Source organism: Hyaena hyaena, unplaced genomic scaffold (assembly GCF_003009895.1).
Source record: "Hyaena hyaena isolate Hyena2069 unplaced genomic scaffold, ASM300989v1 scaffold_1795, whole genome shotgun sequence".
NCBI classification, from domain to species: Eukaryota; Metazoa; Chordata; class Mammalia; order Carnivora; family Hyaenidae; genus Hyaena; species Hyaena hyaena.
Window position 1 is genome coordinate 24,238 of NW_024082429.1, and position 16,497 is coordinate 40,734.

Below are 16,497 nucleotides of genomic sequence, written 5' to 3' on the forward strand. Positions count from 1 at the left end.
ACTAAAATTAAAACTATACAAAATCAAACAATTCAAAAATAGCCCTTGAGTAAGAAATGGCTCTTTGACATGTTTAAATAGCTAAAAAGTGACTGACATCCTCAGGCATTGTGGAGGTAGGATATCCTGATTGACGGCCCCCTGGGAGATCCTGGTTTGGGAGTATCTACATCACTGACCATCCTCTGGTGCCAAAGGTTTATACCTGCAGCAAGAGAGGGTACTTTCACACCTTCAGATGGTACATCCAATCACAAACCAATAATCAAACGCCAACAATCAACCTTGGTACTCTTCAAGCCAATCATCAGCTTGGGGGGCCACAAACCCTCTTTCTCTCCCACAGTTCTTTCCATCTTCTTAGGAAGTTAAAAACTATGAATTGGCCCTCACTAAGTGTTGAAAGAAGTTTGACCAATGGTTGCAGAGGACCAAAGTCATCATCCATAGTTAAGGCAAAAGCGGAAACTGCAGTCTTATCATGGCTCACAAAACTGTACAAAATCTGAACTCAGTCCCTCTCTGATCTGCTTCCTTTTTAGTGTCTCCCCCTCCCCCTGCTCCAGCCAAACTCACCTCCTTGATTATCTTTCACACACCTGGCACACAGCTGCTTTGGGCCTCTCCACTTGCTCCTTTCAGATATCCTTGAGGCTAGCTCCTTGTACTCCTTCAAATCTGGCTCAAATACCACCTCAATGCCACCATCCCATCCCCCAGCATTCCTGATCACCTTACCCAGATGTATTTTTTCCATAGTACTTACCAGCTTCTTAAATACTGTTTATTTTAATCATTATATTTATGTGTTCCTATCTATCCCAAACTCCTACACACACATTATAATGTAATCTCTACACGGATGGGGATTTTTGTCTTTTTTTTTTTTTCCACTGATGCCTTATCTGCGTCTGAAGAGTGTCTGGTATGAGTGTCTGGTAAATACTCAACAAATCCAGTTGTTGTTAAATAAACAAACGAAAGCAAGAAGATATTAACAGTGTTTGGCAAATTGGTTCTTTTTGCTGTGTAAGAGCAAGGCCTGGTCAGAAAGACGGACTGGGTCTGGAACTCCCAAGTGGTGAAGTATACAAAGTATACAAAGAATACAAAGCCACAGAAGCAAGCAGGGCCAAAGTTAGTGTAACAGAACTTGAAATCTTCGGTAGTTACCGCTAGAATAAGTCTAGGGTAACAGTCACTTGTCTACTGCTCCTTAAGTATTTTTCTCCTTTTGAATCCAGAACATCTCTAGTCAGTTTACTAGTCTAGTCACCCTGTCCTGCACAAACACTGCCTCCAGTTTAAAGACTCTTCATTCGCTGATCAGAATTCCTCGGTTTCCATTTCTCCTTGAAGTACGCCTTGAAGTACGTCTTCTCTGAAAGGATAGAGGACCCTGAGGGCAAATCTAAGTAACCCAGTAACTTGAAATTTAGCCCCACTCATTCTCACCAGAACTATCAACCCCAGGGACATCACTTTGATATTAGAAAGAAGATCTATATCATTTATATTCAGTTGACTGCATCAGGAGAAATTCTTAACCACTCTCTTTTATTCCCTCAGAATCATTCTGTGGTGTATCTGAAATGTCTACCTTTGCAATGGCTGCTTTTCTGCTGTGGATACATGCCTCTCACTCTTATTTGCTCACAAGTCACAGAGTACATTTGTGTTGTGACCTCTTCCCTGCATCGCTCAGACTGTTCATGACCCACATTCAATTGGTAATCAATATCACTTGAGTACTAAGTCTTTTTGACAACTGAATACAGTGAGGTACCCTCTATATGAAGATAACAAAGCGGAACAAAAACTAATGTTTATTTAGCTACAGCATGTCATACATACTTTACGGATATTACCTTATTTCAACTTTACAAGGAATTTTCACAAGAAATGGAGTATGTATTACTCCATCAATTAGATTATAAGCTCCTTGAATGAGTGACGATGCTTATCTTGCTCATCACTAGACCCACATCTAACAAGATGCCTCGCCCATAGCAGCTCCTCAATAGTTTTAAATAAGTGAATGAATAAAATTATATCATGAGAATTCCTCTTACCCATAATTCTGGTCCAAATCCCAATTCTATATCCTGTCTTATTAGCTGTATTTTACTCACAAGGGTGAGCCTCACAGAATGGTGACTATGATCTTTTTATATGTCAAGACAGTTTTTTAATGCAAACACAGTAATCATTAGAAACTCAGTTAATATAGAAGAACATCAGGCTGTCTCAGCTTGATTTAATTTGACTCTGACTTAGAATCTTTAGTAAGATACCCATTATTTAAAATATGGCATTGTCCTGCTTTTAGATAGTTCATTGAAGCAGTATAGGGTGAAATTCAAGATTTCATACAATATAGCATTTCATAAATCTATCATGTTATTAAAACATGAGCCTTCTTCAGGATACCTTCTGTCAACTTGTAGGTCATGGACGCAGCAAAGCAGTTTATAGATTTATTTTAATTCCCATCATTCCATTAGGTGTGAATTAGATAACAAATCTGCATCTGTTCTCAGCTTGAATCTTTTTGTAAGATGCTATTGACACACAGTTAAGAAACCAGGAATAGACTTCACTGTAAGTTAAGCGTGATGATTAATGGATGACCTTTCTTTATGGTTTCACTATTTTTAGCAATAATAAATATTTGTCCTGATAATTGGCTCATTCAGGGTACATAAGATTAGAAAAATAAATTTAGTTTCAATTCCAATATTTAGTTTATTAAACTTCTATCACTTATTAGCCTTAGAGATCTTTATAGTGAAATAATAATAAAAAAATAAGACCATTAAAGCATTATTTTGTAGCAAACATACCAGAGTTCTAGTCTCAAAAAATCCTATTAATAAAACTTTAAGGGCAGTTCGACTTACATAGAATTAATTCAACCAGGAAGGCAACAGTGAAGCCTGATATTAATCTTTTGAATTAATCCAGCAAAAAGTTATTTGCACACTAATTTTTAAAAAGTTATGAGTTGCTATTAAACAGAACCATCCAGAAAATTATTGCCAATATCAACAATTAGCAAAATAGAAAATTAAAGGGTACCCTCCTGTTTGATTTTTCTCCCTCAACATTTTCTTAACTCTTTTTATGAAATTTATCTTCCGGGTCAACTTTAGAATCAAGGTACATTAAAAAGTCAAATTTTACTGCAATTGTTACATTGAACTTATAGATTTGCTCAGGACTAATTGAAATATTTACAATATTTACAATATATTTGCAATATTGAATCATCCACACCAGAAACATGTTATATCTCTCTGTTTTTCAGTATTTTCTGTGTCTTTCAGTACAGATTTTTTTTTGAAAACATGTACCTTTATCATTTTTGTTAAGTTTATTCCTAGGTATCTTAAAGTTTTTCATGCTATGGTAAATGGATTCTTTCCACAAATACATAGGGATACAAGAAATCAAAGCAAATTAGATTTCAAATCTAATGTTACTGGACCTGATTATCAATGTGACTCATCAGGTCAAGTCACAATCCAGGAGTGGTCTTTTTAAGCTTGCCTTTTTAACTACATTAGAAGATGGTGATTCCAAGAAAATATTCCAGGACTTCCTGATCAGAAACATGTGTGCAATCTAATAATGTTTACATCACACTTGAAACAGCGGTCTTAAGACAGAAAAATGAGAAATAAACTGAGAGAACTTCACAGAACATCCAGTTACACAGAGCTCACTGCAATGTACTATCTCTTTCAGAGCCAAGGGAAGAGGAGAGAAGGGAAGCTTTATTCCAGCAACAGCTGCCAAAAATTTTTATGAGGCACATGCAGAGATAGTGGCTTTGAAATTTCAATTTTACTCACCTCCCCAAATCCTGTGCTAAACACCTGGTGACTGGTGAGTTTATCATCGCAAATGACAAACTGCAGTTGTAATCTCAAAAGGATTACTAAAGAGAAATAGGAGTCTTTTTATTAAAAATAAGGTTTATGGACTGGGAACAGAATTGTGCTTATCATAAAAACTCCTATTTGCTGAGCTTTTGTAGAAACAGAGTCATTTGCTAGACATTTATTCTCCATAGGCCCTATGTCTCCTTTTTCTTTTTTATTTAGCTTTACAAGGCACATCTCCCACCTATTGAGTTCACTAAAAAGCCCAGTCATTTCCAACTCTTGTGAGATGAAGCAGGCACTTCGCAGAGCTCCAAGAATAGTTTGTCCTATTTAAGAAACACCAGATGGAACAGCTAATGCTGTGCCTTGCCTCATCTGTCCTGTCAACATGGCACAACTTTTACTTTCTATCAAAACCAGGAAAGCCTTTACCTTCATACAAAGAGAAAGGGAAGAAGTATCTTTGATCTTTATCCTCTAACACAGTGGCACAATGCCATGAGCCCCTAACCCACGATCAGTTTTTAAACAGCCATAGAGGAGGGATGGGTGAAAAAGATCAAAGGGGATAAAGAGGTACAGATTTCCAGTGATAAAATAACTAAGTCATGGAGATAAAAAGCACAATATCGGGAATACAGTCAGTAATACTGTAATACTGCTGTATGTTGATGGATGGTATCTACACTTATCATCGTGAGCACTGAGTAATGTACACAATTGTTGAATCAGTATTTTGCGCACATGAAACTAACATTGTATGTTAATTATATCCCCCAAATAAATAATCAAGTAAATCAGCCATAGAATCAGGATTGGTAATTATTAAATAAAATTTTGAGCAGGGGTTTGCATAATGGTGTTCGGTCGGTATTGAGATTTCAGTGCTAAATTACCAACATAAATCTAAAAGAAGGAAAAGGTGAAATATAGCAAATCTGTTAGAAGAATCAAACACTGAGGTTTCTGATGGCAATAACCATGTTGGGGGGATACAAAAAAATCTAACCCTTTCATCATTCTCCCCAAAATACTATTCTCCCTTCCCCCGAATACATCAATCATATACCTTTATTTAACTTCTACCAGTTTTTAAGGAAGACATAATCAAAGTTTACCTTTTCTAGGGACATATGTGCTGAGGGAGGATGTGTTTAAAATATATAAATAAAATAAAATATATAAATAACCATATTAGAGAGAAACCTGGAATAGAAAGTATCTCAGATCAAAAGTCAACTTCTATGTATTGCCTATCTGGATACCTTTACATGACACACGGAATTAATAGAAGAAGTTGCTACAAAATGATGGTATTCCTTAAGATTTTCCAACAGTGCCCTAATATTACATCTGAGCTTAATATTGTGCATGGTCATTTCCACGTCTGCTAACATTGCTACATCCCACTTATAATGTTACCCCAGAGAGAACTTGTTCCCTTGCACAATCAGCATTTTAAAATCAAGTGGACAGTTATCATATTACAAAGAAATCAGAGGTTATTCCTTACCAGGAAAATTTTGGACAGTTTCTTCTTACAGGTTTCAAAATACCTGAAAAAAAAAAAAAGGGCAAAATGCTAGATATCAAAGTTCAGTAATAGCTCTCTTCCAGGAAACAGAGTTGACCTCATATTCCCCATCTGTAGGAAGGAGTAAGTTAAACCCACTCCACTCAGGATGCAACAGCTGACCAATCTCTTATATGTACCTATTAGTGGAACCAATCTGTCATAAATTTCCTCTCTATTAAGTCAATCTCCTGAAATCAAAAATGAAAAGTGAAATAGGCCAAGGAATATACAGTACTTCAGACTTTTCTTTAAAGTTATTTGAGAGGGAAGAGAACTAGTTTAATTCACAGTTTGATCCTTGTTTGTAGATATGTTGATTAGAGTAAAGTTGACAAGAGATCATGAGCCATATGAGAACTAGAACTATCCAATGGATTCTTCATAAATTAGATGAGCAGGCCCCGAATTTGATTATAGCCCCAAAGGCATAATTTTCAAGCAAAACCTGCCAATCTAAATTTTTTTGTGTTATTCTCTTATTCTAGATAACACTTCTAGAGATAATATTATGTTCAGTTTGATTATTTTATTATCTACTAATTCTTCACGAGTAAGAATGATACATAAAGGCAAAATACAAGTGGTAAAATTTTATATTATTTAGAACAGAATATGCTATGCTATGGTAACAAATACACCCTGAAATGTAAGTGGTTTGACAGAGCAAAGGCTTATTTGTCACCCACATCACAGACGAATGTGGGTTGGAAGGATTTCCTTGGTACCTTTCATAAATCATGACTTTGAGTTCTTACACCTTGAGACAATGACATCTTCAAAACACACAAACTTTGCATTCCCAATGGACGAGGAAAAGAGAACCAGGATAAGGAACATAAACCCTTAATTGCTTCACCCTGGAAGTCACACAAGTGCCTTCTGCTCCCAATTCATTGGCCAGAATTCTGTCTCCTTGCAGGGAGGCTGAGAAATGCAAGTCCACAAATCACAGTCTCTGCCACAAGAGCTCTGCAGCCAAGCATAAGAGACTGACTCCTATGGTACCTTGGGCAAGTTACCTAACCTCTGTTCATCTTAGTTTCACCAACTGTAAAATGGAACTAGCAAAACAGCTGGCAGGATGGTCATGATGATTAAATCAGCATCTGGATAATTATCTAATTTAATGCTCAAAATATATGGTGGCCATTGTTACCACTGTTTAAATGGTTTAAGGTTTCTATAATGGCCCTAAGTCTAAAACAGATTTCAAGTTGGGCACCCTAAGATCATAAGACTCTTTTGGCCTTTAAAATCATCCTTATGTGGATCTGAGCTTGTGCACTTTGAAATGCACTGCACCAGATCAAACTGCACACATGAACATCCACCTTTAGTTTACCACAGTTCTGGCTTCTTGGCTTTCTAATGAATGTCTCAGTTGCAACATTCCTAAGGCTTTTAACCTGACTGTTATCCTCTGAAGTTCAGGTATTTACTTTTTTATTTCCTTGTTGGTGTCCTTCCTCCTCTCTCTCTCTCTCTCAGCCTCTCCCTCTCTCCCCCACCCCTCTCCCTAGCTTCACAGGTAACATTCTGTTGATCAAATGTGTTCTTATTTCTGAAGGTTTACTATGTTTTCAGAAACTAGGTTGAAAAAAATTCAGAATCCCCGAATGCCTTAATAAGCAATGGAACCTAAGCGACAGCATTTTTATTCCTTTCCTAACTTTGCCTTCCCTCATTAAAGAGCTCAGTTTAACACAGGTAAATGAATATACCTTCAACATGAAGCACTTCATGAATATAACTTCAACATGAAGTTGGGTCCAAATGCAGAAAAGACAGATCCCTCTTCCATCTTCAACTCCCTGTTTCAAAACAACTACATAAAAGTCTTACCAGAAAGAGTGGATGAGAGCTCTGGTGTTGCTTTTTCTCATTATGCCTTTAAGATTTGATTCACACTACAAAGATCTGTCAACACAATCATTCCGGTGGCAAGAGAGACAGCAGCTGCTGCCTAACTAGGAAACCAATATTATTCCTGGAGTGTGTGTCGTCCCGCAGGGTTTGGATTAACTCAAGATGGATACTTTCTCTCCAGTGCTTTGTTACAAATCACTTCTGGTAGTACCAGAGGTACCGCAAAGAAGCATTCAACACCCGCAAAGGAGTTATTTAAAATGAAATATGAAGCGTTCTGACTGCTTCTGGATTATCTTTGCTATGTTTCTTAATGAATTTTTTAAAAGGAAGTAGCAGCTTTTCTTCTATTAGAGTTCCTGAAAATGTGCTTGTGCATATATCAGCTTCGGTCAAGGAAATACTTGAAATGTTGTCTTAGAAAATAGAAACCTGTCCGCTAGTCTTAGTTCTCCTTATACATTTGGTTAGTATTGGTTTTGCCATAAGTCAGACAACTCTGATGCAAGCACGTTTGACTTCCACAGCGCTTCCCCCACTGGGGGTTCTCCAGTACTTGGAAGGGCACTGAGCTCCCAGCCACTGCTGTTGTAATGCCCATCCTCCCTTTCACCAGCCCAGGCCCAACCAGGAAGAGAGTTCAAAATATTCTACAAACCACCTGAAGCATGTCTAGTGCTCTAGGGCAAATGAACCATCAAAGATGACTCAAAGACCTAATTTTCAGCCAAGCACGGAAAAGAAATTATACCTACATTTTTCTATAGACCCATGGTCTTTAGCTCCTCCAATTCCTGAAATCATCTGTACCTTAAATCATGGCGTATATAAGGGGACTCTGCTGGGTCATTATAGACATCTCTAAGAATTGCTCCTAGTTATCATAAATGACTTCAAAATTTCCAGAGAAAGTGAGAACAAAAACCTCTTGTGGTTCCTCAACTCCCTGTGAAGGGAGTGTGAAGTCACAAATCCCCAGAAATGACTGACTCTCCTGCATTCCTCCTTAGATCCTCTTTATATGCATCTGAACAAAAAGAAAGGGACAAGATAAAGCAGGTATCCTTTAACTTTGCTACGTTAGTTGCTAAGAAAATGCCTTGACAATGAGTATAAGTCCAGAGCAGATTTTATAATGTCAGCTGCTGCTGGCTCCCCTGAGCATGGAAAGTTCAACATCATTTCAGGCCACATTCTATGTGGCCTCGTCATTCACCCATAAATAGGTCTCCATCAGGATCAGATCCTGGAACCCAAGATAATAAGCATGGCAAGAAGGAGCTATTCCCATCATGTACTAAATATCTTTTATAACCCAGAAGGGCAAGGGGTCTATTTAGCTGCACATCCTGGACAACTCCTATCTCCCTCCTCCCTGAATCTTAGCCCCTCATCTACAAAATAAGATTTTCCTGACCTATTCTTCAGAATACTCAGGCATGAAGTAATAGTTTCATCTAATATGTTCTGCTATCTCATGTCAGGGATAAAGTGAAAATAATAAGGACTAAAAGAAGAGTGTGTTATGTTCATTGTAGATCTAAAATGGAGACAATTATTGGACAAAGTACACAAGAAAAACTGAGTTACAACAAATGCCAAGGATGGACCATAGCGTGAAATGTGACTTAAGGAAAACCATAGAAACTAGCATGCTTAAATACACCTCCTCCATCAAGTTGTCCCTGGTACCCCAGTTGAGACCTTGAAGTAGACTCTTTCAATTTGCTACAACAATTATTTTGTCCCCAATTAAAGTAGCCCCACACAACTCATAGTTGAGCTATGAATTTACTATATTGCTTCCAAGATCTAGTAAGGGTAATAGCTAGTATCAGTTCAGGACTTATATGCTAAGTGATGTTCTTTTTTTTTTTTTTAATATTTTTATTTATTTCTAGGAGAGAGAGAGAGAGAGAGACAGCGTGAACAGGGGAGGGTCAGAGAGAGAGGGAGTCACAGACTGAAACAGGCTCCAGGCTCTGAGCTGGCAGTCAGCACAGAGCCCGACGCGGGGCTCGAACCCACAAACCGCGAGATGATGACCTAAGCGAAAGTCGGACGCTTAACCGACTAAGCCACCCAGGCGCCCCTGCTAAGTGATGTTCTTAATGATCTACATTTATTTACTTATTTAATCTCCATCCAGAGATTGATGAAGTAGCACCATTCATAATTGCATTTTCCAGATAAAATGAAGGCACAGAAAACTTCGGTAATTTGCTCCAGGATGCAGGAATAGTATGTGGTGGAGCTGTGATTTGAGTAGTCAGACTGACTCCAGAACTTAACTACCTTGCTGCTGTACTTCCCATTGCTTACAAGTGCTGCTAAATTTTGTTCAGATGACCTTAGAGGAGACCTTTTCTTAGGCCAATAGCCTCCAGCGAAAACTGGAATACCATTTCCCAAGCGGTATTTCAGAATTCTGTTCTCTAGGACATCAATAAACATTCTGTGAAAAGGGATCTCGGTAGAAATAAGTTTGGGAATGTTAAGTACTATATTCTCTTGCAGTTACAATTCACAGGAGCATTTCAAAAACAATGAGAAGTTCTATAGTAAAGAAATTTGCTTAAATTTGTTTAACTCAGTATGTGTCAAGGGTACTTGACAATAGGACTCATTGTTTTTAACCCTGCATCAATTGACATTTTAGCGAACAGTGTTTATGAAACATTGTCTTGGGAAAAGCTAGTCTAGTGCCATGAAAACATATTTAAGCTCATCTAGACATGGTTTATGGGAGATGTGAACCCTGATGGCTGAATGGAAACAAAACCCTGCCCCTTCCCAGGTGACTTTAGAGGAGCACAGAGAGTAGGATGCATGGTCTTATGGTAGTGGTTCTCAACTGGGGAAATTTTGACCCTAAGGGACATTGGCAATGTCTTGAGACTTTGTCACAACTAAAGGTTGGTACTGGTATCTAGTAGGTAGCAACTAGGGATGCTGGTAATCAGACAATGCACAAGACAGCTTCCCACAACAAAGAAGAATAGGGTGTAAAATGTCAATAGTGCCACTATTGAGAAGGTCTGCCTTATAGGATATGACCCCCATCTATTGTCGACCTATACTTAGGGAGGGGATCAGTCCACTGGATTATGTAAATCCCAGGAGCAAATAAGTATATCATCAGCACATTGCTATTCTTATTACATAGTAAATACTTTATGAACATTTGCTGTCTGATCCTCTAAGCTAAAGGATTCTTCTCTAGCCTCTATAGTGTTTTTCTACTAGAATTTTAGTGCTTTAGGAACTTTTGGCTGAAGGAAACCCCTGAGAAAAGCCACTCTGATCCGGTAGACTGGATGACTTAAGAGAGAAACAGGAGGAGATGCTAGATTCAGGCATCCTAGTCAATGGGCACACTTCTTTTATGTGCCTCATAATCATACGGAATATTTGGGAGCCTGTGTCTACCCCTGAGTCCAATGGCTGGCTAAAATAGTCAATTAGAGTGTCTTTGTACTAGAGACAGTGTTTTTCTCCCTGACTTTTAGGGAAGGCTCTAGGACAGGAGTTTCTCTAACCCAGAATAAATAGGAGAATCTGGCCCGCTGGATTTGGAAGAAACAGATTAAGCTGGATATTAAGAAATTTGGCAAATAAATAAAATGAATGAGAACAAAGTAAATTGTGCCCTCAGGGCACCCAAGAATAATATCCCATGGTACTGGGAGGTCACCTAGAGGCCTGGGAGCAGTTAACTGTGATCATTTGAAGTCACTCTAGTTCGTGGATCCTCATTCATTATTAGGTATACAACACTGTTCTTGGGGGCCACAGATTCTCCCAAACTCGGCACACATATGTCTGTAATGAATTAGGTTTCATCCTCTGAGCATTTAACTTCTTACACATTCCAAGTCTGGAGTAACTGCACTGGGAGTGGGAGCCATCTGCCACTAAGCGTCTGGTTGGATTTGGACCTAATCCATCTCTGCCAGGTGCCTGATAGGCACACACTCTGAAACCCCAGTGCCAAAATTATATGTGAATCAAAGACCTAGGGTTTCAAAATGATCCAATTAAATATTTTTAGAATTCAACTTAATTTTTCAAAGGCTTAAACCTTAAGAATTATTATTATTACATAATCAGCAACCTTTTAAGTGAAATTCAATTAGGTATACTTTTTAAACTAGAGTATTTCTCACTATGATTTGGTAACTTTGTTAATACAATTGAAACATATATAATCCATACTTTTTTCATAATTTTTTAAAGTAGGCTTCACATCCAGTGTGGAGCCCAATGTAGGGCTTGAACTCACAACCCTGAAATCAAGATCTGAGATAAAGACCAGAGCTGAGATCGAGACTTGGACGCTTAACCGACTGAGCCACTCAGGCACCCCTTTGTAATTAATACAATTTTTAAACACCTTTTACAACATGATAGAATTCATAAGCCTTTGATTAAATTGGCAACCATTTTGTCTCAAAAACAGAATTTTTAGGTTTTTTGAGGAAAAATATGGCTTCCTCTTCTTTATATCCATAGTGCAATGATCATATAATAGGTATTTATTAAAGGTATTCTTTCATAAATAGGTATTCATAAAGTAAACCTAAATTTCATTAACCTGTGACCTTACTAATAAAAATGGGAATAGCTAATGTATATTGTGTACTTTGTATTCACCAGACATCGTGTTAAGCACACTTTACCTACCATAATTTTCCCTAAAATCATCTGACATAATCTCTGACTTTCCCCTACTTTACAAATAAATCATCTAGGGCTTAGAAAGCCTAAGAAATTTTCCAAAGAACACAAAGTTAGTAAATGGCAAACTGGAGTCACAAACTGAGATCTGACTTCATATAAGTACCACATGCTAATCAATTGTGCCATTGGAGTTCCCAGATCTGTCTGACATCAGAACCCAAAGCCTTACAGTTTTCTCCTCAGCCATGAACACATCTCTCATCTGGTCTTCTATCAGCAGTAGGCCTTGTGGAAGAAGACTGTTACATATTCAAGAATTCCAGACAACAAGCTAACATCTTGGATTGTATGTGCTGACTATGCCAGCAGGTTTCTGGGACACCACTGCTTCTCTCTCTCTCCTGCCCTGGTATGCCACACCAATTTCTCTCCCTTAGCAGAAAACTTAGAACTTCAAATACTCAAGGGTTTGGAGAACTTTCTGAGTTCTCTACAAAGTTAGAGGAACCACTTACTTAGTAACAAACTAGGAAACACCATTAAGATAGTCCAACAAGACTACAGAAGTGTTACTGAGGTAAAACAAGTGTTCCCAGAATATTAAAAAACATATTACACATCAAGTTCAATCCTCATTCTACATATATGGGCTTATGAGAAGGGACTTTCCTAACTTATACAACCAATTAGTGACACAGCAAGACTGGATACTCATTTTTCTCTCCATCAGGACCTGTTTCCAGCACACCATACTCCCTCTCACCCTGAATTACTCCCAGGCAAACAAATACCAGTCTTTATGGAGGGTGATCCAAGGATTTTTCCATGACCCTTCTTTCCATGGAGCTTTCTAAAATTGGAGAAAAGAATTATTTATAGCCCTTATTTCAAGGTGCTTTTCAAAGATCTAATTATCAAATGACCCACTCCTAGGCTGAAGGTGGCTAAGGACAGGGGACTTGGCTGTGTATTTTGTAATCATTCATGTGATGACCGAAACTCCAGTGCTTAGACAATGAATGCCCAGGTTGAGGATGCTAAGAAGTGAAAGCAAACATCTGTGCCTGTCATTTAAAGGTGTACTAAGGACAGGAAAAAAAATCCTTGAAATGCTTTTAACCCATTAGAGGTAGGAAACAAAATGTTTGAGCTCTAAATGACATCAGCAAACTCTTCAAGAGATGTCTGGGACAGATTTTGTTCCATTCTATTTTTTCTTTCGTACTCTTTTTGGGCTTTCTAAATGGTATCGTTAGGGGAATACAATTCTGAGTTGTGCAAGAAACTTCAACTGGCAGCATTTGTGATATAGTCCACAAGTCTTAGAAATGTTTCCATCTACCAAATTAGACTACTTCCATCTGGCAGACACTGCTGCTTGCTTTGGGAGATGAATGGAGTTGAAAAAGCCATGGCTGCTTTTCAAGGTTTCAATTCAGTGTAGGCAACATTCTCATGCCCAGGTCTAACTTGGTTTCATTGCTCTGAGACTACAGCACTGCAGTTATTATAGCTCAAAGAGAAAGATTAACTGCTCTGGAGGAGCCAGACAAGACAAAATTATCATGGATCCTGGTATCTGGCTTCAGGTGTTAACAGGTACAAGCCAGAGGATTTCTTGCAAAAGAAAAAAATAGAAGACATAAACAAAAAACAAATTTTTCCTTTTTTTTTCTTTTCTCTATTTTAGCCCTTTTGCAAAAGAGAATGCCATCAGAGAAATACACTTGACCTTCCCTGTGCTTGAGGTACCATCAAGGGATGGAATGATGATAGTAAGAGTCTTGGTCTCTAGCCTCTGCCAGAAATAACCAGAAAACACCAGCTTTCCCAATCTCTTCCTTGCTGGTGTGGTTCTGAAATCACCCACTTGGGTTTCTCTTCAGCCACTAAAGTTTCCTTTTATTATTGCTGGCGGTTACTTCTCCATTCACTCCCTTGAAGCTCCTCTTTACTGCCTTCTGTCTCTACTCTTGTTCACCAACTCGCTCCATGTTCTCCTTCAGAAATTACACCCTTTCTGAGCTACTGCTCCACATATTACGCAAGTAGTTAACTGTAGTAAGTCACCATATTTACATCATTCCTTCCAACTGTGTAGTCCTCTAGAATATATCTCAGAGCCTGTTTTATGCCTATGATTTCACATGTAATAGCACAAGCTCAATAAGAGAAAACTTTGGGACTTTGTCACACTGACTTTATTGATTTCTTATAGGACTTTTGTCAATATTCTCATTTCCATATGTAAGATTACAACAAAGGTGAAGAACATCCATAGAGCTACCACCACTCTTCTATTCATCCCATTTCATTTATCCTTTCTTCTCCTCTCCCACTCTCTCTCTCTTTCATGTTCTTTAAGAAACAGTCTTTTGGAGGTCTTGGAACACATTCTTCCCAAGTGTTGGGTTAGAAGATGATATGTGTTACACTCTAGTATAGCAACCCAGGTTATTAGCCTGTTTCCTTGGACTGAGTTTGACCACTAAAACCTTTTGTCATTCTAGAGTAAGTCCTCTGCCAATTACAACACTATTTGGTATGTTCAAAAAGGGTTCCTGCTCCCTAGCTTCATCCATGCACTTATAAGCTCAATTACATCCAGCAATACCATTGGATTCTCATGCAAATAAAACACCCGATTGCTTTCCCAGACATGCCCCAAGAATTCAACCAGTGTAACATTAAGTAAGCACCTCCCTTCCAAGGGCTTTGTTCTGTCATTTGGTGAAGTCACCAAATGAACCATCTCTCATAATGAATTAATTTAAGAACCATTACAATAGCATATGTCTGTGGAATTGATAGATTGTACAGCAGATCTTAGTCATGAAGACCAATAGTTCAGGTACAAAGTTTATGAAATCTGCAATTTGTAAGAAATTGCAGATTTTTCCATGAAATTAAAAAAAAAAACACACTTTATGATATCTCTCTCAACCCAACTACAATAGTCCTTATTATAACAGCCCTCATCTGAAAACATTCTTTCCTAAATTGTATTGCTTGATATTTTTGGCTCATTAATTTCTTCAGCAAATATTATTAATCACTTACTACAAGCAAGGTACTGTGTAATGTCTCTGGACTTAATTCCTGGCTTGATATTTAACCACTTTATTCTTAAGTTGTTCTAAAGATTAACAGAAATAATAGGCTTAGAAGTTCAACATATAAAGAGACAATTTCTGGATGGCAGCATGAAGACCTCCAAGACGCTCTCCCTAGTAAGACAATCATAACTGGTGAAAAATATATTTTAAAAAAACAAATGAATAAAAATTCTGGAAATGGATTTAAGGGAAAACAGAAAATGAAGAAACATTTCCTCAAGAAAATCTACCAAGTCTTAGTAAGAAGAGGAAGAGTCTGTGGCATTTGCATCACAAACACCCCCCACCCCAGTTCAGCATGATAAAACTCCACTCTGGGCAACTGGGAATACCGAGCTCTCTTTCTCCCAGCTCCCAATTTAAGCTACATTACTTCTTCAAGAGGGGTAGACTGCTAGTATTTCCCACAGCTCCTCCACCCACCCACCTTCATCTGTATTGAAGGAATTCTATTTCAAGTAAAAACAACTGTAAGATCTGGGGTTTTCCTCCTCTAACTAGACCCACTCAAAGAACAGAAGCTCTACCCCAGACATACAGGCCTTTAATTACAGGGGCCTAGATCACCCTCACTTCAGTTAATTCATTGGTTATACGTTCCATACTAGGAGAGATAAGCTGAGAAGACCAGTGGCTGCTGCCCCAGCCCAGCATTCTACTTGAAAATCTGAGGTGTTATTCTCCATACCCAGGTCTGGAGCAGTAGAAGAGAGGTTTTTCTCAGTGGGAGAAACAGACATGAAACAGATCTCTGAAGATTTTCCAAGGGGAACTGATTTTATTTGGAAGAAAGTAAGGAAAGTTGCTATATTATTTAAAATTCCCAATATTCAACAAAAACATACAATATGTGTAAAACACAAACAAACAGAAAGAAAGGAACTGTGTCACACACACATGAAAAAAAAGCAGGCAACAGAAATTACATCTGAAGGTTCCACATGTCAAATACAGCAAAGGCTTCAAACCAGCTATTAGATATCTTTTCAAAGAATTAAAAAAATTTTTTGCTAAAAGAAATAAAGGAAGAAATGACAACAATGTCTTATCAGATAGAAAATATTAACAAGATCTAGAAATTATTATTTTAAAAAATGGAACCAAATAGAAAATCTGAAGCTGAGAAGTACACAAACAGATGGAAAATTCACTTGAGGTGCTCACCAATAGATTTCAGCTGGCAGAATAAAGAAAGTGTGATCTTTAATACAGATAAATAGAAATGATGCAATTTGAAGAACAGAGATATAAAAATGAATGAAGAAAAATAAATAACCTCAGAGAAAGGGACACCACCAAGGGCACCTACATATGCATAATAGGAGAGGACACAAAAATACAGAAACAATAAGGAGAGAAGCAGCAGAAAAAA

At 37.9% G+C, this 16,497-nt stretch overlaps 1 long non-coding RNA gene across 1 annotated transcript in view; it reads right to left on the reverse strand.

The window, feature by feature from the left end:
- LOC120226676 overlaps positions 1-16,497 on the reverse strand; it is a 56,754-nt gene that overhangs the window by 20,693 nt on the left and 19,564 nt on the right. The window contains exon 2 of the long non-coding RNA XR_005527082.1: positions 5,401-5,443. This is a non-coding gene — a long non-coding RNA (uncharacterized LOC120226676). The remainder of the gene's footprint in view (positions 1-5,400; positions 5,444-16,497) is intronic.